This window comes from Saccoglossus kowalevskii, chromosome 5 (assembly GCF_978046115.1).
Source record: "Saccoglossus kowalevskii chromosome 5, keSacKowa6.1, whole genome shotgun sequence".
In the NCBI taxonomy this organism is placed as follows: Eukaryota; Metazoa; Hemichordata; class Enteropneusta; family Harrimaniidae; genus Saccoglossus; species Saccoglossus kowalevskii.
This window is the reverse complement of record NC_140645.1, coordinates 10954078-10981885: the sequence shown is the minus strand read 5'-3', so window position 1 is coordinate 10981885 and position 27808 is coordinate 10954078. Positions and strand designations below refer to the sequence as shown.

General features: G+C 37.7%; 1 long non-coding RNA gene across 1 annotated transcript; it reads right to left on the bottom strand.

The window, feature by feature from the left end:
- Positions 1-16762: 16762 nt before the first annotated feature.
- On the bottom strand, positions 16763-17895 carry LOC146745481 (uncharacterized). Its single transcript, XR_014929485.1, has 2 exons — positions 17826-17895; positions 16763-17004 (listed from the first exon to the last, which is right to left on the bottom strand). It is a non-coding gene; the product is annotated as an uncharacterized LOC146745481 (long non-coding RNA).
- Positions 17896-27808: the final 9913 nt, after the last annotated feature.

Here is a 27808-nt window from a genome sequence, read left to right as displayed (position 1 = left end):
GATGAACATGTTTGCAAAACACACACAGTACGACTGAAATTACATCTTCGTATACTGTTCAGGCGCTATGACCTCCACAATATTCAGACCCTCATCACGGTGACCTTCACCATGTAACAGTGTCTTACTATGATTCACACTATGAACCTCGATGTATGCCTCTCTGTAACCACAATAGGTGAATGAGAGGTAATAGATATGGCTCTCAGTGAGAATCATTTCTTGTCGATGAAAGCCAATACACTGTGTTCACAGTACCCATTGTGGCTGACACTGTGGTTCTTAACATGCTTATAACAGTGGTCATCTCGGTAACACTTAGGATTGTCTGTAACTCTTGCTCACATTATGACGTTTATTGTGTCCCTAAGTGAACGTCACAGGGGTATCCACTCTGAACTATTAACCACAATAAATGTCTGCATCTGGTCTTCATAGTGTATATCACTATCATTCACATTGTGGCTCTACCTGCAGACCACACAATTCCCCCATCGTGACACTCACAGTAACCAAGCTCCCAGTACACAAAGTTACTCTCACAATGTCTCTCATTCTTTTTGTTTCACAATGTGACAGTCAATGAGTTTCTCGCAGTGAACCTCAAATTGTATCACATTGAGGCACATATAGTCCAGTCATTCTAGCTAAAAAGGGGGGCCAACCCGTCGCAAATTGTAACAGAAATAATTTCTTCACAGTGCTTTTTGGAAAGGTATCTAGATGGATATACTAAAAGTCTAGGAAAATCTAGGCTTCCGAAATATACCTAATTTGCATATATTCAAAATGGCCGTTTTGCACATATTTACAACATGGAAATATAACTATTTGGAAATATCTTTAATTCTAGATAAGGTATTTTAATAATTCACGATGCTATGGCACTGTTTTGAGTCGGAGAAGGTATGAGAGTGCCAAATGTGTTGATTGGGTAGATGAAAATTAGCATAAATCCAATATGGCCGCGATAATATAATTATTTAATGTAACTTCCGGGTTCTCTTCTATGTGGCATAAGTAATAAGTTTAAGATGCTAGAATACAATTTTAAAGAGAATCGTACAGTACAGAAAAGATGTAAATTAATGGTTTCCTGGGTAGACGGACGCTTCATCTGCATAAATCCAACATGGTTGTCACATCTAAAAGAAAAACTAGAGGAATGAAACATCTTGATTGGATCTACAAATCTACTATACTATATACATAACATACCATTTAAACGTAAATTTTCAACTCTATAAACTATATTTTTGATTTAACAAACTGTATTAAATAGTTATAATTCTGTCCAAAAGTTTATTGTTTGATTAATGTAATTGCTAATCATCATCATTGAACTACATTTGTGCATCCAGATCCTCGACATTGACCACAAACTACAGAACATTCAAGGTTGTGCTTTCTGCAGGTACGTCTGAGACTGCGACAGTCTGTAGAGCAGTTGCATCTCACTATTCAGGTGCTGCCTCCTTGTCAGTTATTACAGGAATAACGATCGGTTGTGAACCGCGTCCTGAGATTTGCTTCATGGCGAGAAACCCGATTCGTGTCTTTTTCACGACTTGATTGTCCATAAAGGCGACACACCCGTACAAAAAGTTCAGCCCGACGCCTACCTGAAGCGAGGGTGAGTAGGAAGACTGTTTTTCACGTGAAAAGTTTGAGTGTTGCTGATCGGAGAGGCTCAAAGGGCAGTCTGCTTAGAGCGACCAACACAACCGATAAGTTCCAATTGGTTGCTTCCCTCGTTCAGGGTCTAGGCATCTGATTAAACAGTAAAAAGTCTCTGATTGGTAGGACAACCGGCTAGCCTCGTCCCCAGAGAATCCCAATGGTGGGTGACAAGGCTGGCTGGACAAGTCCATTTCGTTCAAAGGATGGACGAAAAGTCGGTTGTCTGGCCAACAAAGGGATGGCATGGATATCCCTTCCACTACACCAATCAGTGTACGCACATCATTTCGAGGCGTAGTTTGTGTTGGTGGGATTCCTGTTCGCCCTGGTCAGGACGTTGGCAGCCCACTCAGAAAAAATCCAACTGAGTGAGTCAACTGAGAGCCTCGATGCGTGTAAGTGGTACACTGCTGGGCTCAAAGACAGTGCGCCGTCCGGTTGTGACAGCAGATCCAGAAGTTCGGAAGCACCCCTGGTGTTTACAATGGTAGTGGAAACCAGACCTTGCTTGGCCCGTTGGGCGCCCCCGTCAAAGTACAGATGCGCTCCTGTCAAAGTTTCTCCAGTAACCGGTGAATAGTGGGAAGAGAGGAAAGGCATACACATCCATATTCGACCATCCATGTGGGTCCATGGGGCTTGAATAAGTGTCCCTGGCCCAGGCTCCTGGAGTCGGCAGGAGTGTCGTGTATGTCGAGAGCTTGTCATTCCGGGGTGTGGTGAATAGGTCTAACTTTGAACTGTCCCACCACCAAAACAGTCTGGAGGTTACCCATTGGGGTATCCGCCACTCCGCGTTCTGGAGACGGAGCCCCCACGAGAGGGCGTCCGCTTGACTGTTTCTTGCCTCTGGAAGGTGGTGTGCGGCTATCTCCACATTGTATTCCATGTACCAAATGAGAATTCGCTCTGCTAGGACTGACAACGATGGGAATCTGGTCCCCCCTCTTTGTAGCTATAGGAGACAACCACTGTGTTGTCCGTGAGAAGCAAGACTCTGTGGTCTCAAACTAAGCGCACTTCTTTCAGTTCGGACCAGTTGATATGGCAGTCCTGAATCTAACGCAGGGGCCATATTTTCCATTGGGCTTGTTCGTCCAATAAGTGCACTCTCCAACATGTGAGGGAGGCATCCGTTTCCAGATTCATAGCCGTGGCGAGTTGGTCCAAGGGGTCCCCCTGCCTGAGGTTGGCAATTGCCGACCACCAGGTCAAGGCATCCCTCACTTGGTCCGAGAGTGTAACTCGCCTCTCCAGTTCCTGTAAGAAAGCCAAGTGTTGCAACAAAAGTGGACTGTAACGGGCGGCTGCTTAACGCGGCCTGGGGGAACTACCCTGCGAACTGCTGACATCATTCTGGTGATCCGCATTAGTTCTCAGAGGGACACAGAGGGAATGCTGACTAGGCGTTAGGCTAGGTCGTTTAGGCAATGGGCCTGCAGAGACCGTACCAAGCCCACCTCCGTGTCGAACTCCCTGGCCAGGAACACCAACTGTTGTGTTGGCTGAGGGTGGGACTTGCTCGATTTACTAGAAAGCACAACTGGTCTAGAAAATCTGGTGTTAGCCTTACTGTCTGACTAACTACCTCTTGTTTGGTTGTGTACCAAACAGATATCTATCTAGGTACACGTTGATGTGTACCGATGTGATGTGTACTGGCGCAGCAGTAGCACCACCTGTTTCCACACTCTGGTGAATACGTATGGAGCCATGCAAAACCGGAGGGGGAGCACCCCGTGCTCGACTACTTGGTCAAACTGGGCGAGTCGAAGGAGTCGCTGACTCACTGGCTGTATTGGTATGTGCGGGTAAGTATCGCTCAAATCTAGCGAGGCTAACCAGTAGAAACAGAGCACGGAGAATAATATGGTGCTCGGCGTTTTCAGGAAGCTCATACTGATTTAATCTGCTTAAGTCCAGAACGGGGCACAGCCACCTGTAGTCTCAGTTTTAGTCTTTGGAACCACCAATACTTGCAAGTAGAAGCCCGAACTTAACGCCGGGCCCCCTGTCCTGTGTATAGCGCCCTTTGTAAGCAAACTATCTACCTTCTCTTGGATTGCTCCCGCTTTTCGGGGGTTCCCTGGTAGTACCCCAAACAGGGGCTGAGCCAGGGGGATGGAGATTGCAGCGGGATCATGTAACCGTGTATCGCCACCTGGAGAGTCCATGGATTGGTTACGTGCTGCCTTTGAACCGGAATACACCAGCACAGTCAGTGCGACAGAGATGTGTGGATTCGGCGGTTCCACATCGGGGTTATCTCTCCTCCGACGAGGTGAGACCCCGCGAGGCCTGTAGAAGTCAATATTTTCCGGCTACCGCCGATATATGCCCATCCCCCTTGCCACAAGCAAAAGCATCAAACCTGCTTCCGCTGCGAGCTGGGTAGGCGACCCCTGAGGAAGAGGGGGCGGTGGGCACCTCCTGGTCCCTTCTTCCTGGGGGCGCATCGCCACTCTTCCCTCCCCCGGAAGAGCCAGGACACTTGCCTCTAGGCTACTTCTGGCCAGTGAGTGCCAACTTTGGTTGTTACGTTTTCCCAGCAAAATTGGCTCGCGTCGGTCAGTGGGATCCCAAAGCACCGAGACTACTCCTTCCATCCTCAAAAAAGAAGAGGGTGGGGGAGATCCAGCCTGCGTAACTGAGGCGGTGGTGCGCCCAGTGAAAACAGTCAAAACCGCATTCCGCTGTACAGAGGCAGCCCCTGCCAGAGCCAGATGACACTGCAGGATATCCCGCTTAGCCGTGTGGTGTCTCACCAATGGCTGTGTCTGCTGGTCTAGGAGCCTGGTGTGTTCCGCCATTGATACTTCAGAGTGCTGGCGGCGCAAAACTATTCATTCCAGTAGGCTGGCCACAACTCGAAGGTTGAGGGTCGCCACTCTGCTCTCAGTGCGAGGATTGTTTCCGACTAACCGGTCGAAATATTCCATGAACGTGGCCACCCCCTTTGACCGAAGCCAAAAAAAAACGTGGTACCGGGGTCGGGGAGGAACCGAAAGATTTGAGCGGGGAGCAAGATCTGACTCCAGACTCTCCTGCCTCCGGTCTCAAACACCGCTTGATTGGGTAGCACTTGGTCCAGCGGAAAAGGTTGAGCATAACATTTACCTACCCTAAGGACTTAGGCCTCTATCCCGTGGGGGACCAAGGTCCGCCCATCAACACCGTCTGTGCGTTCTCCCCTACGTCCAGCACTCGGCGGGATCCAAAGCAATGCCGAATGCAGGATTCTGGATCCCGGAAGTGACAGTCATCAGGTCGCTAGGATCGATGTCCCCCCTCACCCCACGGCGTGGCTCATGGAGTCATTACGAGGAACAGACTCCGAGGGGCCGCCCGAGGTTGCACATTTAAATGATACTATTTTGACGGCCATATTGGATTTATGCAAATGGGATTATTGTTCAATCAAATGTTTCACAATCACATACATTCACACACACCAAACCATATCGCAGCAACTTCAATATCAAAAATAATGTCATCTAGAATTAAAGATATGTCCTAATAGTTATATTTTCCATGTTGTAAAAATGCACCAGATATATTTTGGAAGCCTAGATTTTCCTAGACTTTTAGTATGTCAATCTAGGCACCTCCCCGGAATGTATTGTGAAGAAATTATTTCTGTTGCAATTTGTGATGGGTCAAACCATAAATTGACTGGCTACACTCTGTACCTTTCAACATGTTGCTAAGTTTCCATATCGGATCTCTTTTTGTATCACACAGTGGCAATTGCAATGTGACCCTGACAGTAGCCATTCTTGTGACTATGAGTGTATCTCGTGTTGGTCCATACAAAAAGTGTATGTCATAGAGACACACAAATACTACTACTAGTCACATCATTTCATAGTGACTCTCGCAATGTTTCTCTATGTTGCACTAACTGTAAAACGCAACAATCAACCACAGTGTCAATCCCATTTACATTGTGTTTGATTGTGGCTCTCACTGTGAGTGTCAACATGACTGCCTCTATGACAGATGTGTTGAGTTTCACATCAGAAGCTACTGTGATGCAACCGATTCACTAACCCATCATTCAATTATGTTTTCCATAGTATGATAATCGCACTCTAAAATTATCTTATATTCTGTTTATATTTTCATATTCATGAGATATGTGTACAGAATTTATTAACTAGAATATAAAAAGCATGTTTAATAGTTAGTAACTAAAATATAGAATAATAATCTTTATTACATGTGGCAAAAATTGTTTCTCAAAAATCACTAGCAAACAATCTCATACTTCATAACTGTTTTATAAATGATTTGAAAGGTAACTAACCTATTTTGTCTTTCAAATATTGCATTGCATTTTGGGTAATATAAATGGTTCTGTACCAGCATTATTTATTGTGGAGACAAATAAAACATTACCTAACATTACTCGATTGCGATATACAAACAATAAAAACACAGTATGAGAGATGTTATATTTTTATATTCTGGGGAAAATTGTAGTTCCTGTCGAGCTGACCCTCAGTGTCTCTCATTAAGACACATATTAAGAACTTTAGTATGTATCTCACAGAGGTTTTCATAGTGCTCATCACAATATTACTAACTGTAGGACAATGTATCTCTCACTCTATCATTGTGACAGATAATGTGTCTTAATTTTCCCTTCTGTGGTATCCATCAAAGTATTAAAGGGCACGTATTCAAATGAAAATCTCCTTATTTCATTTTAAATGACCAGACCATTATATATTTACGACAAGACCGATTTGATTTGGTGAGCAATTGTTTGCAAACATCCAAAATTTCTATCACACCCCTCCTAACCACCTGAGTGTGCCCTTTACAGTGATCGTCATCGTGATCATCACAATGTTGTGCATGGTGACACTCATCATGTCCCTCCTTCTGGCTATGACAATGTCACAATGAGACCCACACTATGAACCTCAATCCTTGTCTCACTGTAATACTCAGAGTAATAGATGGGTCTCATGATGGGGACCTCACTGTGAATTTGTCCCTAAAGTTGTCTTTACAGTGACCTTTACGTTACCTCACACTGTTTACTCAATTTGTCAGTTATATTGATCCACATGAAGATCTCTACTGTTTATCATTTTGGTAGACACTGTGATTTTTAACATGTCCCTAACTGTAGTCTGGTAAAATCCTCATATCAATCTTTGCAGTTTATCATTGTGGCAGACACTGTTACGTTTTACCTAACTGTAGTTGGATAACTTCTACCCAATAAAGGATTTTCGTGTCAATATACCATGTATGTGCCATACCAGAACATCAACAGTGTCTCGTCCAGACAACACATCTGCAACTATTTTATCTAAATGTGCGACTAAACTGAGTGCTTCGCCAATAAAAAGTGCAAGTATTACTTGAATGGTTAATCTGGTGAATTGCTTGGCATTACCTTCACTCATAATCTTATTTCTATTACTCATGTAAATATCATCTTCGCTAAAGCATTCAAGGCGTGCAGTCACATTGCTAACATCAACGTTTTAAAGTGCTTATATATTTCATTGGACTACATGCTCTCAGGCGTGCTTTCTTTCCCAAGAGTACCTTGAAGCAAAATGTCGTTATGCTTTAAATGTAATATAACTTACAAAGCTTCTGACTGTGTTTCTATTTTCATTTTTTTTTCAAGTTACCGCCACTTCATCTGTGTGACCAATGTGTCCTGCATTCTTAGCTATGCATTTTAGTCTTACTTATGCATAATTTAACACCTTTATTGTTATTTTCCCATTGGATTATTTAGATATAGTGTTTGGTGTATTAACCGTAATAAAGAATTCATATTTACCAAGAATATACTAACTTTTTATTTTTTAGTGTGTGCAACAATGTCGGATTCAAATCAGCTGTGTCTTACAACTTTTAGATCTAATTCATAATGTATGTTTCTCGGTGTTCCCTTCAATGTATAAGTCAACACGCCAACTGTTATGTCCAAAATGTAGATTTATTTATTTTTGTTATTTATGTTTGTTATGTTTACTCGTCACAAAACATTCAGTGTGTACTTTATTATACAATATGCATATGTATGGTAATTGTTAAGTTAACCTGTTGAGCAAACATCGCCTCTAGTGGCAGGTTTGGGTAAGCCAAGGTCAGGGGTCAATGACTTCAGAATGATAGCCGACAGAGAAAGTTATGTGTAAAGCTCTGTAAATTTGTCTTCATTACTGCCATCGAGCACTTCCAATTCTGAGAAATTGAAAGCCACTAAATTGTGTTGGCTGCTGGGTCAATCTATTTCTTGCAATTTGCTGTGTTTTATATGTGCTGAGACTTTCCATGCTGCTCGATACAAGTGCCTATAGAATATGATGCAATAACATATGTAGTGGACACTACATCATATAATTGTGTATAATTGATTGGCTATTTACAGCATGTTTATTCATTCTTGTTGACATGTTACACGTGAATGCTTTCTTAATTCAGTGACTTCTGTGATTATGTCAGATTTGCTCTTCATGAATATCTACTGTAATGTAGTATATTGTATGTTGTATTTACTGTATGAATTATGTACAGCAATTTGCTGAATTACTGTTTTTGTTTGTTCGCAGTCAATAGTTACTTGTCATGTGATATTTGGATTGGAATGAATAAGTTGAATGTCATATTTGCGTATATTGATTTATTTCATCCCAACGTGAGTCATAAAGAAGGATTTTGAAAGTCAATATAAGAGCCGCTGTGTTGGACAAGTTGGGAAAACTGGGGGGGGGGTTATTTGAGATATATAAAAGATTCATTTCGGGACACATTATGAGACATTCATTAACCAATAAGAGACTCATGATGAGGGTCTCTATTTTGATTACTATGAGAGGTGCATTAATAGACACATTTCGAACCACAATTTTGTATACTGTGAGCCACATTCTGGGCTACTTGCAAGTCTCAGTCTTATAAAATGGTTAGTTTGAAAGCCACTGTAATGCCGTATTCAGTTGCACAGTGACAGCCACTATGAGTGTTGACCAGAAGGACAATAATCCACTATTATTTCCCTAATTAATACTGTGATATTCGTTCGTATTATTGATTCAGTAGTATTTAATTGTGATTCAGTACTTTTATTGTTATTGTTTTTATTCAATTATTTTTATTTTTACATGCTTAACATCTCGGAAAACTAGCACAAGTACCGATTGCAAACGCTATTTCAAGGCTTTTCTTTTTTAAATCAATCACAGCTCATAGGACTACGAACCAATCAGCACCAATCCCACAAAATTTTTTTGCTGTGGCCGATCCTACCAAGGATATAAAATGCCTGAATTGTTGTTTTAGCTCGCGAGTACATGAAACGCAGTGGCGAGTAATAAAATGAGTTTCCTAATATCGTTTTCTGTTTCCATGAAACGCGCCCTAAATTTTACACTGGTTAGGATTGAGGTAAGGGTGAAACCCTATTCTCATGTCCTCCTCACAATAACAGACATCACATGGATTACTTCGCATACTATTGTGAATGATGTGTTCAATTTCCCAATGACATCCACTGTAGCAAACATCATGTATGTCACTTTAAATGTCACTGTTGAGGCCAAATTTCCCGTTGTACGTTTGCTATATAGGGCCCTCTTTGGCGGCTTGCAAGTTTCGTTTGTTTGATCTGACCTTTTACAGTCAGCCATTGTTTTCTGGAATGAACAGGTCGCGTGTCAAGTAGAACACGTTGGTATGTACAGATTCATTATTTACCAATATTTGCTATGGCATTTTGAGAGAAAAGTTGACTGTATTGTGTATTTTATTTCTTGATTGTTTCAAACATGTGACATGCTAGCTCGGCCCATACCGTTTTCTTGGGTGATCATTTGCATATGTTTATGTGGCAAGGTATTTCATATTACTGAAAGTTTGTGCAGTAGATTGACTAGTTTCATGTATAATTTATAAACAGCCATGTAATTAGGTATGTTTTTTAAAAATAGTTACATTTACCTTAGCAAAAGCATCTCGTCAGTAATCTGTATTTTGATGATGGGAAATGTTTCATTATTTTCTTTCCTAGTACAACTAAAGTTCATGGTCATATCTGCCACCAGCATAAGCAGATGTTTGTCGCTTGCTTGGAGGTGCTTGGAAATTGTTTCATGTGTACAAACGTAATGGAAATATGCATTAAAGACAATATATCCCTGAAGTTGAACCTCCATGAATATATGTGTTTGATTGCGTCAAAGGGACCAACAATCACTATGAGTGAGCAATTGAGTTTCACAGTGACGGCCCTGAGGGTTATGTACGTACTGGCTAACACTCCTGAAATTCGTTAGCCCTGTTCTTTAGTCGCACCTGTTCATGTTTCATTTTTGTTTTTCTGCAATTCTGAACTATGGAATATTTCCAAAAAAACATAATCGAAGTTCTTCTTTACAATGTGACTGGTCAGGGGACTAGCAATGACTTATATCACTTAATGATAATTACACCTGTTTTAATTAATTTTGGAACATATTCTTCTTGCTAAATGACTATATTTACTTGTCTTTAAATAATTTCGGTTTCAGAAAGAAAGACTATACCGACATGTTCTGCTTATTGGTTTCTTTTTAATAAACTAGCTTAACGTGACATACCGGTGTATTTATTTCGGCTTTTAATTAATTATACCAATGTGTTCATGGAAAACACACTTGCGCACTCTTTCAATATAATAGTTTACTTCGACAAGGCGGGGTAATGTCTCCTATGTTATTCAATATTTATATGAACAACCGAAATTTAAACTACATTGATGCTCTAATTGTCTATTTTTGTGACATGGACAGGGAATACCAACAAACTTTGCTCTGCATCAAGGCAGATCTACTTTTGGGGAGACTGCAGACTAACTGCAGTTAGAATGTTAAATACTTTCTGGTATAACGTTTTTGATTTCAAATGCGGTATTCATTAAAACGTCGTTGCTCAAAAATTTAAATGTATTCTACAATAACTGTCATCGACTTTTGGGTTAGGCTTATAATCAAAGAACGCGTTTAGCTATTTGTATACTTTCACAAGGTTTATACAAACAATTGTAATGTTTTGCGCGTAAACTCATCGACCAATGCATTGTTGTGTACATCAGAGAAATTAAATGTTGCATGGCCTGTACAGACATTGGATTAAGGCGTTTTAAGCGGAGTTCAGTTACATATGGGCATCGTCTGAAATTGAGAACAATAATAATAATAATAATAATAATTGCTATTGGGTAACATATTGGGTCAATCCTTTGCCTGCAATTACAGCTGACACAGACTATTTGTTACTTGATGATGGTTTATTACTATGACCAGTGTTTCGTTGTATCACATGTAATACATGGGAGTGCCCAACCAACCATGCTACCGGTAACCATGAGACATTTAATTATAACCCCATCATAAAGACTACATCTCGCTGGTTGCATGTATGTTCCAACACTTGTGCATTATATACAAATTAATTGTGAAAGATATCACACTTCAAGCGTTTCAAACAAAAAGTTTCAACACGATACACGTACGTTGTATTAAAATAAAATTTGTTACTTATATCTACACAGAAACAACATTAGTATGTTTGAGTATTTGATTTACAGCATATTTGAAGGTTTTGGATGACCATTTCTTCAACAAAACATTGATATCACAATGGGTACCAATCTACTGGCTAAATATATTTCTTTACTCATAAGAGGCAGAATCAGGGGCAAAATCATACAATTTCAGCTCTAGATGTATTGATATGATGTATTTTACAAATAATTCTTCTATCAAAATTAATCTAATACAATATAATGTCTTTCTTTTTCTGCATATGGTGTAAATATTTCTCATCTTATTCCAATGTGCTAGAACTTGCAGTAGATAAGACGAATTTGAGAATCAAAATAGGCTCCCGTCTTCGAGATGCTAAGTCAAGATCTTAAAGAGAAAGTCGTTACTCAATATTCAAGCTGGCGGCAAATAACGACATGGCCGGATGATCAACTATGTAGAAGATTATTTCGTGAATCGACTACTCATATTGATATATGGAATCCCTTATTCAGTGAACCGTTTACTTATCAATTTTGCTTACGCTTGATTGGAAGTTGTTTGGTCCTCAATATCGTATGACAGTATACGTGGTTGAATTTTATACTCTGTTGGCTTCTATGTGCCAGCTAAATCAAAAGTTCTTTTGATGGGTGTCTTACATAAAACACACAAATGTAAAAAAACTTCCATTCATGTTTTACCAACTGCCATGCAATGCATAACATAATGCTACTGCCCCGAACACCAAACATGGTAGCACTTTATCCAGCATTTGTCTATCACATTGACACACGTTGCAAAAGTTAGGAATGACTGAGAGGTCAAAGACCCTTCACTAACGAGTTTCGAATTAAGCGCCATCAGTCGGTTTTCGTCTGAGAATGAGGGTCGATTTCTCGATTGCGAAAATGGCTTCATTATATGACAATCTGATTTAAGTCACCTCAACATCACCCTCCAGCCTATTTTAGTGAATAATATTGTTTCCTTTATATAACTAGATTTTACATTTTAATATGCAAGACTCCCTAAGAATATATTTTTTCTATAGTTTACAGGTTTCAAACAATATTTGTGACTGTAAAAAATAGCACATCTATTGCCTATTTAGTTCGCCTGGCTTATCAATATTGGAGGATGTCAATTCGACATAATAATACATAATTTCCACTTTGTGTTTTCGGTATATTTCTTACTTTTCCTTTCAAATCATGATAATTTATAGATGGTGTTTGCAATGTAAATAACTCCTATAACGTAAAACAAATTGTGAAAATTACAAAAAATATATCATTAGTTGTATATTTGATTACTTATATTATGTATTCGTATCGTTCACATGTCGCTAATTTCAACACATGCGAGGACAAGCTCTTTTTTTCCAGGTCACTGGTCCAGTTATTCTCCTCTGTTTGTTGTGCATTGTAAAGTTGAATGTCAGATGGCAACTCGTACGACATCACGGCCCGAACTTCGCTCAAACTAACCATGACAACCAGTCAAACGAACAACAATATTCGAGATTTTACCATGTCTAGAGTGAAAAAAACACAGAATATGCTAAAATCAAGGGAGATATGCAAAAGTGCTGGATCGGTGAAATATGTATGGAATAATGTAAATTTAATGTAGTTTACTAGTTAGACGCCCTGGTTTCTACAGGTAACTAGATACTAGTACTATAGTACTTATTAGAATAATATACGTAATAAATATGCACACCAAGTGGACACTGTGCCATTATATCTATATTTTATTGTTCCCTCTATTTGAAACGTATTGAGTAAATAAAGAAAAAGGTAACGTGTAAGTAATAACGTAAGTTATCTTTAGCAGTGTACCCACGAGTTGGAAAATGTGTGCGCGGTTGTATTCTTGTATGACTATAAACTAGACGGGGAATGACACAACGCATTCGAATTTCGGACACACCAGTAGCACACTCTTACGTAAACATTATTTATCGTGTTCGTAGCGAATAGTCGAACACCAAATTACCAAATATTATTTTAGTGGAAATAGTACGTATTTTGTGTGTAATGGTTGGGAAAATGTTCATGAAATATAGAAATAAACTAAATGTTTTATGACATACTGGAAACGTTATTTGATTGAGCCTATTCTTGAAGTTATGACATCCTAACGTCGACTGTTTGTTAACGCTTGTAATATTATTTCGTGCGTTATTTAACTGTATCTACTAACTAATTAGGTACAGAATGGAGCTTCACATTTGGTGACAGAGTCATCACACAGAGCGATTATTACAGTTTCTGGATCTTCCTGCAAACATTCAATATTGAATCCAGATAAGTGGATTTAGTTTCAAAATAGGTGATGAGGGATACCCTTTACCTCCAGGGACTCATTGTGAGCCTTTTCAAAGGTCGAAAAGCATCAGCAGTTCCTGTGTATTCCAGATTTGTTGCTCAGTACCCTCGTTTTCTACCCTAATCCTGTGTCTTATGTAGAGTGATTTATTTCACTTCGATTATGTGATGATTGTCAACACAGTCCCCAAAATTGACTGTTGTGAATTACTGATGTGTCAATTTATAGAAGTATCATCAAAACATATTCTCAGAACAAATTTTAGTGTCGATAAGAAGTTTCGCCAATCGAGCTGTTTCAGAAGAAAGGAGACTGTCCAATATACATAGCATACTGTTACGTTGGTAGCGCGTGTGCTCTTTCCTATTTTATAACTAGTTGAATATTTTTGTATTGCCAGTTATGATCTGCATATCACTAATTGTGGGGCAAATGCAATTAAGCAAATCATAATGACAAAAAATAACTGAAACAGATATCTACTCACTTCACAATAGCTTGACAAATTCACTTGTGTTTTCTGTAGTACGATGACCGCACTGGTTGTACTGACTGAAATGTAATAATATAGCCTGTTTATATCTACATATTCATTAGATGTGTGTATTTTCGTGACATAGCCGTTATGTATGACTGAATTTACATCTTCATATTCTGTTCAGGCCCTATCACCCTCACAATATCCAGGCTTTCGCCATGTAACAGTCTTTTACTATGATTCGCGTTATGACCTTCGCTGTATGCCTCTCTCTGACAATAATAGGTGAATGAGAGGTAATAGATGTGGCTCTTAGAGAGAATCAATATTTGTCTCTGAAAGTTCAATACATTGTGTCCACAGTACCCATTGTGGCTGACACAGTGGTTCTTAATATGCTTATAACAGTGATCATCTTGGTAACCCTTAGGATTGTATGTAACACTTGTTCACAATATAATGTTTATTGTGTCCCTAGGTGTATGTCACAGGGATATATACTCTGAATCAAACTATTAACCACAATAAATGTCTTCATCTGGCCATCACAGTGTATATAGTGTATATCATAGTGTATCTTTCACATTGTGGCTCTACCTGCGGACCACACAATTCCCCCATCGTGACACTCACATTAACCAAGCTCCCATCACACAAAGTTACTCTTATAATGTCTCTAATTGTTTTTGTTTCACAATTTGACAGTCACTGTGTTTCTCAAAGTGAACCTCAAGTATGTTCGTCAACTGCACTTTCCAAGCCCCTGTCAACATTAATATTCACGGTAGTGCAACTTCTCATTCCACTTTAAGTCTAAGACTAAATTTTAACCTAATTCTTTTTACCGATTTGCTTGTTCGATTTCAAAACTTATATATTAATTTTGTTTGTTTTTGTTTTTGTTTGTTTTCTTGAATATAACAACTACAACTGCCGGCATATTTTTAAGTCGGTCAGCTGTTACATTAATCAGCCGACGAGTTTTGCCCTGTGCATTAGCTTGATTTTCTATCCTATTCTTTTGCTTCCTTGTACATGCGTTCGTTCTTATAACTATGTTGAGATTTATTTGTTCTGACGAGATAAATAATATCGTAAGTCAAACCTTTCTTGGTTTTATTCTATGCATGCAACTGCTGTGTAATCGCGTCCGAATGTTTTGGTGTGCGTATGTGTATATTGTATTCATATTCCCGGGCCCTACCAAACTTCGTCTCCATCTTCGCTTCATTTTTCGTTTTAAAATTGGTAAAATTCACAGGTATTGGCAAAGCTACTTACTAATAACAATAATGAACGTTATTGTTTAAGTAATGCGTTATTGATGTTTAAGACATGACATTCCATCCAAATCATTTATAGGCAATCCATTATCAATGAGTAAACATCAGATGAGAAAAAAATAGTGAAATATTTTCAAGATATTCAGGAAAAAATGGCAATTGGTGATTTTATACTCATGCATTCTCTAATTCACTGTCCTATTATTTTAATGAGTTTGCAATCCTTTTTCAACACTTACATCTGCTGCGTAATTACTTGTTTATCGATGAATATGGACAACCTCCATATTCTCAAGGATTTCACCATACATGTTGGCGTTGGGATCACAAGACCAGCACAACATATTAAGTGTGACTCCCAATATTATAAACTGCGAGGGTCACCGAGGAGACTACCGAGAGGGACTGAAAAAGGGGACAGTGCAAGCCACAATATTGTGCAGGCTACTATATGCAACACAATGTGGGACAAAGGGTGATGAGAGAATCTGTGAGGATATCTATGAAAACCAATGTGAATCACAATGACATGGTAAGGATTCAAATGCATGCCACCATGGAGTACATTATAAGGGTTGCTGTATTTTACATATTAAAAGTTTGACAGTTTGAGTTACAATAATATAGGTTTAGAATGAGAGCATCTGTGAGCCAAAATGTTGGGGACTACGTTCTGTTCCTCTGAGAGGGGCATGTTGGCACAGTGGGACACTGTGGGAGGGAAAAGTACAATCAGTCGATATGTGAACCAAAGTGGAAGGCACTTGTGGTCACGATGATTGACACAGCAAGTGATAAAATGAAGTTCCAAAACAATCCACTTGTACTGAATCATTTGATGATGAATCTCTCGCAACACAAAATTACCATTCACAGCTGACAGCTGATCGTTGTGGGTTGAAACTCTGTGGGTATTTCAATATGATACGTAATCAGTGCGAGTGGAATAGCCACCTTCGATAGTACACGTGATTGAATTAAATAACATGTTAGTTGCCATGGGAAAAAAATGCTAAATGGAAAGTCTTAACATAGGTATCAAAAAGATACCACTTTATTCAACCAGCATCACTTCACAGGTTGTACAGTGTGAGACTATGAATCAATTAAATTGGGTTCAAGGTATAAGTAACATCCGTAGATACGCTCCCCCCCTCACCAAGAGTTCAAATTGGAAACATTGATTAATTAATGGGTCATCTACTCATTTCTATTTCTATGATTGTTTAAATGACTGGTTAAAGAATAATTGGTGACCTTATTTCAATGTTACGTTATTACTCGCCACTCTGCGAACTCAGTATAGTCTCACTATAGTTTATGATTACCAAATAGTCACAATTCTCATGTGAAGTAGTTTGTGTGTATTACAAAAATCTAGGAGCTGTCGCGTTCGAAATTGACCTCAAACAAACTCATGATTAAAAAAAAATAACAAGAAACATTACAGATTGTTTCATACGGATTATCAATATTTTTCATTTTATCCTCTGATTTCGCTATTTTCAACCACAACATCTTTTTTCTGCGCCACTGTCACCGTTATTTTCATCTGCTTGTTCGATATTGGATTGAGTTTCAGACAGCAACTCTGATGGGGACATGCCCCGGACTTCACCACAAATAGCCATATTTAAGGCAACAAGACAAATCAACAGCAGTATCACAGTTTTTGTCATGACTAGAACCAGTTCTTAAAGAGAAAACAAACACAGAATATGTTAAAATATAATACAAATTATTTAAAGGTACGTAATTGGACATGTCAAGATGGGGTGACATATTTATTATAAATACATCTATCATATCAATCACAAAAGACGAGTCGGGACAATTTGCGGAATAGTACATCCTTGCAAAGTGGAATAAAAAATGCATTGTTCCTGTAATTAATTTTTTTAATCAGGCGAATTTATGAATGTTGTGGTTAGCATATTAGAAACAATCACGAGGTCTGATATATGTTTCAGACCAAACATACATGTAGCAGGTGCATTGTGGGTACAATTTCAAAAGTATCATGTCACAAACAGACGAATGATAATGCCAATTTCTGTGTATATCAAAAACAATTATCACTCATCACCTTAAGGGACCCAGTTCATTCCCTTGAGACAGAGAGAACACAGTGTGTGGATTTAAAAATAGTTCAACTTGTCAAAATTGTCAAAAATAATATTACAATAATAAACCAAACTGCCGTATGTATATTCTTTCAAACAGTTTGTCTACCAGTGATGAGTCACAGCACAGCCATGCTACTGGAAGACTCGTAGCGTGTGAAACTACTTTAAAACATACACTTTGTTGGTAGCATGTACGACTTTTTCCTCTTCTGCACTTTTGTAAGAGGCCAAATGGTGTAAACCAAACCAACCAAGCTTAACAAATTTAAGTAGTCAGAACGACTGGTTTTAATAGCAACTGTATTTGTCAGTTATTATATCACGTAACGTGGAGCAAAGCTAATAAACATAATAAAAAATATCATAACTGAAACAGATGTCTACTAACCTTTTCACAATAGCTTGACAAATTCAGTAGTGTGTTCTGTAGTTTGATAACCACACTCGGTGTACTGACTGAAATGTTATAATATAGCCTGTTTATATCTACATTTTCGTGACGTACAGCTTTGCCGTGTCACTACACATTTATAATATCATATCAATCATATTTGATAGTTAGTAAAATATTAAATATACGCTTTATTTTATTTGGCAAATATTGTTTTTCAGAAATTACTAAGAGCAATTTTATATTGTGTAATGTAATTTATTCTAATTTATGAACAAAATAGCATTGTGAATTTTCCATTTCAATCCTGCATTGAAATGTGGGTGATATATTTTGCTAATCTCTAATGGTTATATACCAGCAATATTAAAAGTGGAGACAAATTTCAATTAGTGACTAAAATTACTAGATCGTGATCAACATGTTTGCAAAACGTGAACACAATCACTACGATGGAAATGACATATTCAGTCCAGCAGCAATGATAACCCTCACTTTCTTGCAACAATGACACTGATTATTCTGAAAATACCGTAAGTAGCACAGCCGTACAGAAGTAATAAAACAAAAATCCCTGAAAACCTGCATCCGCGACATGCTAAGATGCGCCTACGGAATGGTGGCAAGTTTAACCCAACACACTGCACTAATACAAAAAGTTACACAACTAAAAAATTGCTGTTCTTTAATTAATTTGGGAATATTTAAACAAATTAAATGCACAATTACAACGAAAATGTTGCTACCGGGAATGTGGCAACGAGTAGTCTGGCACCTACACACATACAGAACATTCCAGGGCAAAGCCGTTATTTATGCTTATACTATGTAACGTAGGAAATGTCATATTTACTCGTCAATTAAGTAGTTTCAGAAGGAAGATGTTCTTTCAAAATGAAACTTGCTCTTTATGTTTTCAAGATATTTTTGTATCAAGTAGCAAAACCCATGTAGCTATTTCTTGATATTTATATGGGCCACTCTAACAGCAGACACACACACATGTTTCAGATGCGCCGTGTACATCCTGCTCGGAGTTCCTGAACTGATCATCGGTCCATTGTTCATCTGTGCAAAAGTTACATAACATATGTAATAAACAATCACGATGGGGTTTGTAGAATATTCACAAAAAAGTTGAACTTGCTACATTCGTGGCGTATTTCATCAAAGACATTCTCCACATACTGTGTGTAATCTCTAGGTTATCCGTTTTTTTATGTAGACGGTATATTGATATAATTGTAGTTATGAACAGATGTAAAGGTCACATAATTTATTAACTTACATTGTGAGGAAAAAAAAATACTAGTCACTCTGCTCATGCGAAAACAATCTCGCTCGCTTACTCACTAATACATCTTTCAGTTTCCAAAAGTAAATGCGTATTCTTAGAACTAGAAAACGGGGAATAATGAAAAAGTGCTTTTGTAATAAACAGCAAGAAATCTACTAAACTGGTACTGTTTGGAACAAGAATTTTTTTTAGTAGATTCAGAAAAGAAACCGTCTGACATTGAAGTTTTGGAAGCTTTTAGTACCACATCAACTAGCAAAAAAGCAGTATTACAAATTTAAACCAAACCGTGTTCATACTTCAACAGTTTTCTACCTGTGCCGAGTTTCATAGAACAGAGCTGGATATTGGTATCCCCGCGGTGTGTGAATAATTGAGCGTACTGTTGTTGGTAGCGTGTGGTCTTTCCTATTCTATGACTGGTTGAATGTTATTCCCAGTTATTAGCTACATATCACCAAATGTGGGGCAAATGTAATTAAGCACAACATAATAAAAATAATATAACTTACTTCACTAAAGCGTGACAAATTCAGTTGTGTGTTATGTAGTTTGATCACCGCACTTGGTGTACTGACTGAAATGTAATAATATAGTTTGTTTATAGATACATATTCATGAGATGTGTGTATTTGTGTAACATAGCAGCTTTGCCGTGTCAATAATCATTTATAATACCATATCAATCATATTTGATAGTTAGTAAAATATGAAATATACGCTTTATTATAATTGGCAAATATTGTTTCTCAGAAATTACTAAGAGCAGTTTAATATTGTGTATTGTTTTCTAATTTATAAGCAAAATAGCATTATAAATTTTCCATTTCAATCATGCATTGAATTGTCGGTGATATATTTTTCTAATCTCTAATGGTTATATACCAGCATAATTAAATGTGGAGACAAATTTAAATTAGTGACTAAAATTACTAGATCGTGATCAACATGTTTGCAAAACGTGAACACACACAGTACGTCGGAAATGACATATTCAGTCCAGAAGCAGGGATAACCCTCACTTTCTTGCAACTATGACACACACAATAGCGAGACCCTCACCACGATCTTCACTGTGGCTTTACAGTGACTGTAACAGTGTCTTTCACTATAATTCACACTATGACCCTCGATGTATGCCACTCTGTAGCCATAATAAGTAAATAATAGGTAATAGATCTGGCCCTTAGTGAGAATCATTACTTGTCGCTGAAAGTTCAATACGCTGTGTTCACAGTATCCATTGTGGCTGGCACTGTGGTTCTTAACATGCTTATAACAGTGGTCATCTCGGTAACCCTTAGGATTGTATGTAACCCTTGCTCACACTATAACGTTTATTGTGTTCATAGGTGTATGTTACAATGCTAACTATGAATCAAATATTAAACCCCAATGAATGTTTCCTCTGGCCTTCGTATGGTATATTAATATCTTTCAATGTGTGGCTCTCTCTGCAGACCACACAATTACCTTATCGTAACCACAGTAACCAAGCTCCCAGTACACAAAGTTACCCTTGTTGTTCTCTCATTGTTTTTGTTTCATAATATGACAGTCAATGAGTTTCTCTCAGTGAACCTCAAAGTGTCTGGCAATGAGGCACACACTGTACCTTGCAACGTGTTGCTAAGTCTAGTTTCCATATTAAATCTGATTTTCCCTCTCACAGTAGCAATTGCAATGTGACTCTGGCAGTGATCAACCTTGTGACTATGAGTGTATCTTCGATGTGGTCCCACTGACTCTCAATGTCACTCTTACACTTGGGTGGTCTCTGTTAAGACATAAATATGTTATGGATGCACACAACTGATACTTTCAATGAGTGTCACCTCATTTCAGATTGACTCTATCGATGTTGATCTAACTGTAAAACACAACATGCAAGCACAGTGACAATTATATTGACATTGTATTTTATTGTGGCTCACACTGCTTACACTGTCAAAATGAAAGCCACTATGACACATGTGTTGAGTTTCACAGCGTGAACTGCTGCGACACAACTTGTACCGATTCACTAACACATCATTCAATTGAGTGTTTTTATTAAGCCAGTAGGCCATGCAATATGTGTTTATAACACATTACATGTAGAATTGCCGGAGGAACGTGCATAGAACGTGCATAGTCTGACGTCTTCTTCTCGACGTCTGCTAGCGGTGTCCCGATTTCTTCACAAAACGATGTAAAGACGCTTCTAGAAAACCTGATTGCGTCCTTCGTCTTCGGTGCATTTTTAGTTTCCACTAGTGTGTCAAGTTCTTTTTCTGAACTGAAGCTAAATCGTCCAGTCTTTCGAGGCGGACAATCGATATCAGCGACCTAACTAGCAGACAACATATTGGAAATCACACGATCAGGTGATAAGTGACGTCATCCCCGGGCACTAGTTGATGTACTAGTCTCCCTAGGGAACTAGTAATTTCCCTGGCGCTACTATGGTAATTTAGCCGATAACACGTGATCCTGTTTTGACCAATTACAGTACAGTATTAACGAATGATGTGTTATAAAGTATAATAGTCGCACTGGCACAGACTCTAATATCATTTATTCTGTTTATATTTTCATATTCATGGGATATGTGTACAGCAATTTGTGCCGAGTCACTGCCCATTTAAAACAGCATATAAATTAGACTTGCTTGCAGTCTGTTGCGATTCCGATGACAAATTCTTGAAATATAAATTGCGTAAACGAGGGGTGAACGGGAAAGTCATGTGACCGCGAAATCCCAACAGACTTGCCATCAGTGTAAGCGCCCTCACATTACCGGCCAGATTCGGGCTTGTAAATTTGCATATACGTGGGTGGAGCAGCCGAGCCACGGATCATAACAATAAACCGGATATCTCCTGATAACATTGCACGTTTTTTTCGAATTTCAATCTAAAATAAAATAGCATATGCGATTCGGATATGAGAAAGTAGGTAAAGTTTTCGGGATCTAAGTTTATCCAAGAAAGTGTGTATGGTTTCCGGGGTCTCAGTTGATATGTTAATTAGCCTGTATTCTGATTGGTCGAAACATATTAGACATGTCATTCATTACAAGCCCGAATCTGGCCGGTAATGTGAGGGCGCTTACACTGATGGCAAGTCTGTTGGGATTTCGAGGTCACATGACTTTCGCGTTCACCCCTCGTTTACCTAATTTATATTTATTTTTTATTTTTTTTTCATCGAATCGGAATCGCAACAGACTGCAAGCAAGTCTACATATAAATCATATTTGATAGTTAGTAATTAAAATATGGAAAATAATCTTTATTAGATTTGGCAAACATTCTATCTGTATTGTATTGGACTGTACTGTTTTCTAATTTATAGCTTTTTGAATTTTCCATTTCAATATCGAATTGTTGCTAATATAAATTTCTAGTCTACAGCGGTTTTGTACGAGCATTATTTAATGTGAAAACAAATAAAACAATACCCAAAATTACTGTGGTAAAATGTGACCTGTGTTTTCTTGACGGTATTCATTTTGACTGTAACTGTGTCATTGTGACTCACCCTGTGACACTCACGTTGACCTTGATAATGACTGTGATCCTCAATTCATGACTTTCTGTTATCGTCATAGGGAATGAGATGTTGACCCTCAAATTACATTTATATTGACTCTCTTGGTGCCTCACAATGTGATCCTCAATGAGTTCTCCATATTAATCTTTACTATGTGTTATTGTGACAGATTATGTGACCTTTCAACTGTAATATGATAATATCCTCTTCCAAAGATGTAAGGATTCATTTCAGAATAAATCAATTCCTGCCCAAGCAACATATCTGTATCGATTTTATTCATATCTGTATATATCTGTAGGATGTGCTTCATTTACCATAAGTTTATCTAGCGGCCAATTATTCACTTTGTTTCAAACAAGCCAATATTGTTGCAGTTTTTGAATTGCTGACAAAGATTCATAATTTGAAAACATACTGATATACAGAATACATTTTTCGGTATGTTGTTGTCACTGTGAGCGAAATTTGAATCAAGATTAAAAAAATATAGCAACTCGTTTTTATACAGATCTTATTTATTCCAATTATCTGCTGATTTAACTTTTTTCAACGACAATTAGGGGGAGTTACACGCATTTCTCTTTTCAATGTAACTTCCGCCGTTTACCTTCTCTGCTTGTTGTTTCTTGCCTTGTTGTTTCTTGCCAATATCAGACAGCAATTGAGATGAGAATATATATATTTTTTTTATTCCATCAAATAACAAAGAAAAACGAATACACAACAGAAAATTGGAAAAAAATACAACATATAACAATTAATTGAGTCCATAAACTATTACATAATTCAATTTATCTTTTGTCTCAATTTGTTGTGGCCTTCCAGATTAGAAATGGCGATGTCAGTCTGGTGGTTACACTTGAATATTGGGATCATTGAACAAAATCGTGGTTTGATTTTTTTAAGTTTAGAGTGATAAATGTGAAGTTTACAGAGCAAGATCAAATTACCTATCAGTGCCGAGTGTTTATCAATACCTAATAATATATCTATATAGTCAGTTTTGTCTTTAATCCATTTAACAAAAAGTGTCCAAAAAACTGTTCTATTGTTTCCAGACTCGTCTGGCAGAATGTGCACAAAGCCGATTATGTTTTTCCCATTTTAATTAAACTATAGTTTGTAATGATTTTATATTGAAAGGCTTGCAATTTGGTTTCTTTGGTTATTTTGAACGGTCTAGCAAATATTAAATGCCATTCATTATCTGGCTCCCTTAAAATTGTTTCCCATTTATACATGATTTTACTTGGCATTTGTTTAATTCCATTCACTAGATGGTTATAGACGTTTTTTGAAGGTTTTCCAGTGCAAATAAACTTGTCTAAATATGGATTTTTAACAAGTTCAACATTTTTTCCTTCTTTTTCTATTTCCGTTTTCCATTTCTTTGGAATTGACAATAAAGTCGATTGGTATGTAATAAAATCACTTTTCAAGTTATATTGTTGTTGGAACTCTCTGTATGACATAAATGTTCCATCTGGCTTAACTAAATCATTAACGTAGTTTATTCCTTCGTTGTGCCACTTTGAAATAAATATAGTTTTGTTACCTTTTTGAATTTCCCAGTTAAACCACAATGTTTGAACCAGACAGTCCTTTGCTGTCTTAATTTGTCTAGTACTATCTGTCACCCTGCTCCATATGTTCGTTATTTCCCGCCAAAATTCATTACTAACCTGATCGCATATTGTACGTAGCCCATGTGCTCTTATAATTCCAAACAAATTTCCCCCCACAGAAAGCAAAAATTATGTTAAACATTTGTTTGGGTTGAGAGAGACCTTTTTATCCAGGACATCTTCTGACCTTTAATTACGCTCGTTATGTGTGGCATTTTCACTCCTCCAGAGTATATATTATTTACCAGAATTTTTCTACTAACCCCATCCACCTTACTATTCCATACAAAATTATATAACAATTGTTCTAATTCTTTTATTATTTTTTGTGAAGGTGAAGGCAGGGTTGAGAATAAATGATTACATTTTGGCAATATTAGGCTTTTGATGACAGTTATTTTTCCAATTATCGTCAGGTTTCTTTGTTTCCAAATGTTCAGCAGCCGTTTACTTTCCTTAATTTTATCTCGAAAGTTGATTTCAATAAGATTGGTTAAGCTTGCGTTTAATGTGATACCTAGAATTTTAAAATTACCTTCAGTCCACATTAAGTTACGATTGGTATTAATTCTTTCTTTTCCGTTTAGTTTAGACCCAAACCAAATCGCGTGTGTTTTTTCATAATTTGTTTGAAGGCCTGATAGCACTTTAAAGTCATCGAGTACTTTAAAGACTGCTTATAACGCTTTTTTTCGTCCCATCAATGATGATGAATGTAACGTCGGCATATTGTCCGAGTAAAAATTGTGAGCCTGAAATTACTACACCCCTGATTTGTGGATTCAATTTTATAGCTTGAGCTAAAAATTCAACACAAATAATGAACAGATATGGGGACAATGGATCTCCTTCTCTAACACCACTTTGTAAATCAATTTTATTAGAGACATGGCAATTCTTGGGGTCTTTAAGTAAGGAACTATTAAACTTCCAGAAACCGCGCCCTTTTTGTACCAGGGTAAAATTGCAGTAGATTTTAACTAGTGAATGATCGGTTCTGTAGCCAGGTTCAACGTTGGAATTGTTGATTATAGTCTGAATGTCAGGGGATACTAAAAATAATCTAAACGACTCTGTTTTGTAGTTCCGTTTGTTCTCCAAGTATATCGTTTTTTGGTAGGATGCTGTACCCGCCAAATATCCACTAATTGATAATTCTGGATAATATTTTCCACCTCTTTAGCTGCCTTTGGATTATTTTTATGTTTATACAATTTTGTGTCAAGTTCGGTGTTTTGAACTAAATTCCAGTCTCCCACTGCAATTATACTCTGATTCCCGATGATATTTATTTCATTTTGTAACTCTTTATAAAACTGGGGGTTGTCCTCATTTGGGCCATAAATTGAAACGAGTGTAAAACGAAAATCACCAACTGACAAATCTATCAGGACATAATTCCCCATATCATCAGCTTTATACGCATGGATTTCGAATTCGAAATTACCGCTAAATAGAATAGTGACTCCTCTGCTATTGCTGCGACCGGAGCTAAAAAAACATTTATTACCCCATTCTGTCCGCCAGAGATCTTCCACTTCAGTAGTTGAATGGGTATCTTGAAGACAGTAAATAAATGCTTGCTGTTCTCGGAGCCATGCAAATACGTCTGTTCTTTTTTTGTACTCGCCTAAGCCTCTGACGTTCAGTGACACCAGCTGTAAGTTAGCCATAATTGTGTTATTGGATCACTACAGGACTAAAAAAAACAAAACACAAAAAGGGAGAAAAAAATACATGTTAACAAAGCAACAGAGAAAAAACTGAAAAAAAACATTTAGAAATAAACAGATAACATAACTCTTGCACTTGCATAATTTTTTGCCAGCTCATCAAAGATGAAACAAAGAGCCACCCGACTCAAAATCACTAACATGTTTGCTGTCCACGTAACTCTGTACTGTATCAATCTAACTTTGCTAACCAGTAAATGTGTGAAAACCTGGCAGACATGATTCATTATGGTAGCCAATCACATCTAAATCTATATTAGCATCTAAATGACCACTTAGTAGCATCAAACATTTCAAATCTCACCTGTACAAATACGGATTACCAAATGTCGTGGTTATGTCTAATTTTGTATTACCAATCAGTGACCGACCTGGCACTGTAATTACGAATTCACAGTGTCATACCAAGATTGCCACACCTGTTGGTTTAGCTATTGACAGTTTTTGTACTCAGATTAACATTACAAAGGACATTAATTACTTTCGTGACAGCCAATTTTCTTTTAAATTTCTATATATGCGGGGCGGGAAAAAAATAAATGAAAAACTAGAAGCACTTGCTAGGAAAGAATTATTTCCGCTGAATCTCACTTTCACCGTTTTTTTCCGCCAAAGAAAACAAATTTCTCATGCCAACATTCAATAATATTTTGTAACTTTTTCACAATGGTCATCCTTTGAATAACTGTTTGTTAATGTACAGTTTTCCGTTTCTAAACACCACAGTTTTACCACTTTCCCACGCTTGTCTCATAACGTGATTTAGCCTTTTCTTTTCTAACACATCAGCTCGTGGCAAATCGGTAGTAATATAAGTCTTGAAGTATCTGTTTCTGCGTTTTCATAATGTTTATCTTTGTCGGTCGTTTGTGAAGCTTCACTACAATGTGCCTGGGTTTTTGCGACCAAATTTTGCCCGTACGATGTGCATTTTCAACTTCATCCGCCGCAATACCAAACTTGTCTCCCAGAAACTTGACAGCCACCTCATGTGCATTTTCTTTCTCTTTCTCTTCGATTCCGACTATTCTGATATTATAACTTCGGGAGTATCTTTCTCCCATTAACTGGTCTTCACTAATAACATGTAATTGTTGTTTCATAGTTTCATACCTTGATTCCAAAACCTCAATTCTATTCTTCAACACTGATTTCTCTTCATGTAGCTCACGTGATATAGTTTCCGAATACTCCAATGAGGTTTGAAAATCATGTTTATCATCCTCTAATTCTTGTACTCGCTTTGTTAACTGAATTAGGTTCACAGTTATTTTGTCTTTGTTTTTCTCTATTCTAGTCAAAGTTTCTTTCATAAAACGGCGGAATTCTTTCTCTTCAGTTTCTTCATTGTCCGGTGTTCCAGGTGTTGAAAAATCACAACGAGCATGGCTGGACGGCGAAGGCGTTTTTTCCTCATTTGAACAAACATGAGGATCATCGTGTGTGCCCTATGGAAATTTTAAAATCTCTATTCCAGAAAATAATAAACTGCAAAGGACAAAATGAGGCAAACTGTTCCAGAAATGCCGCACAAAAAAAACAATCCTCTTGCACTGAATTATTTGATGATAAATCTCTCGCAACACAGAATTACCATTCACAGGTGATCGTTGTGGGTTGAGACTCTATGGGTCTTCAATATGATACGCAATCAGTGCGAGTGGAGCAGCCACCTTCGATAGTACACGTGGTTGAATTCAATAACCTATTAGTTGCCATGGGAATAAATGCTAAACGGAAAGTCTTAACATAAGTATCAAAAATGGTACCATTCAATCAGCATCACTT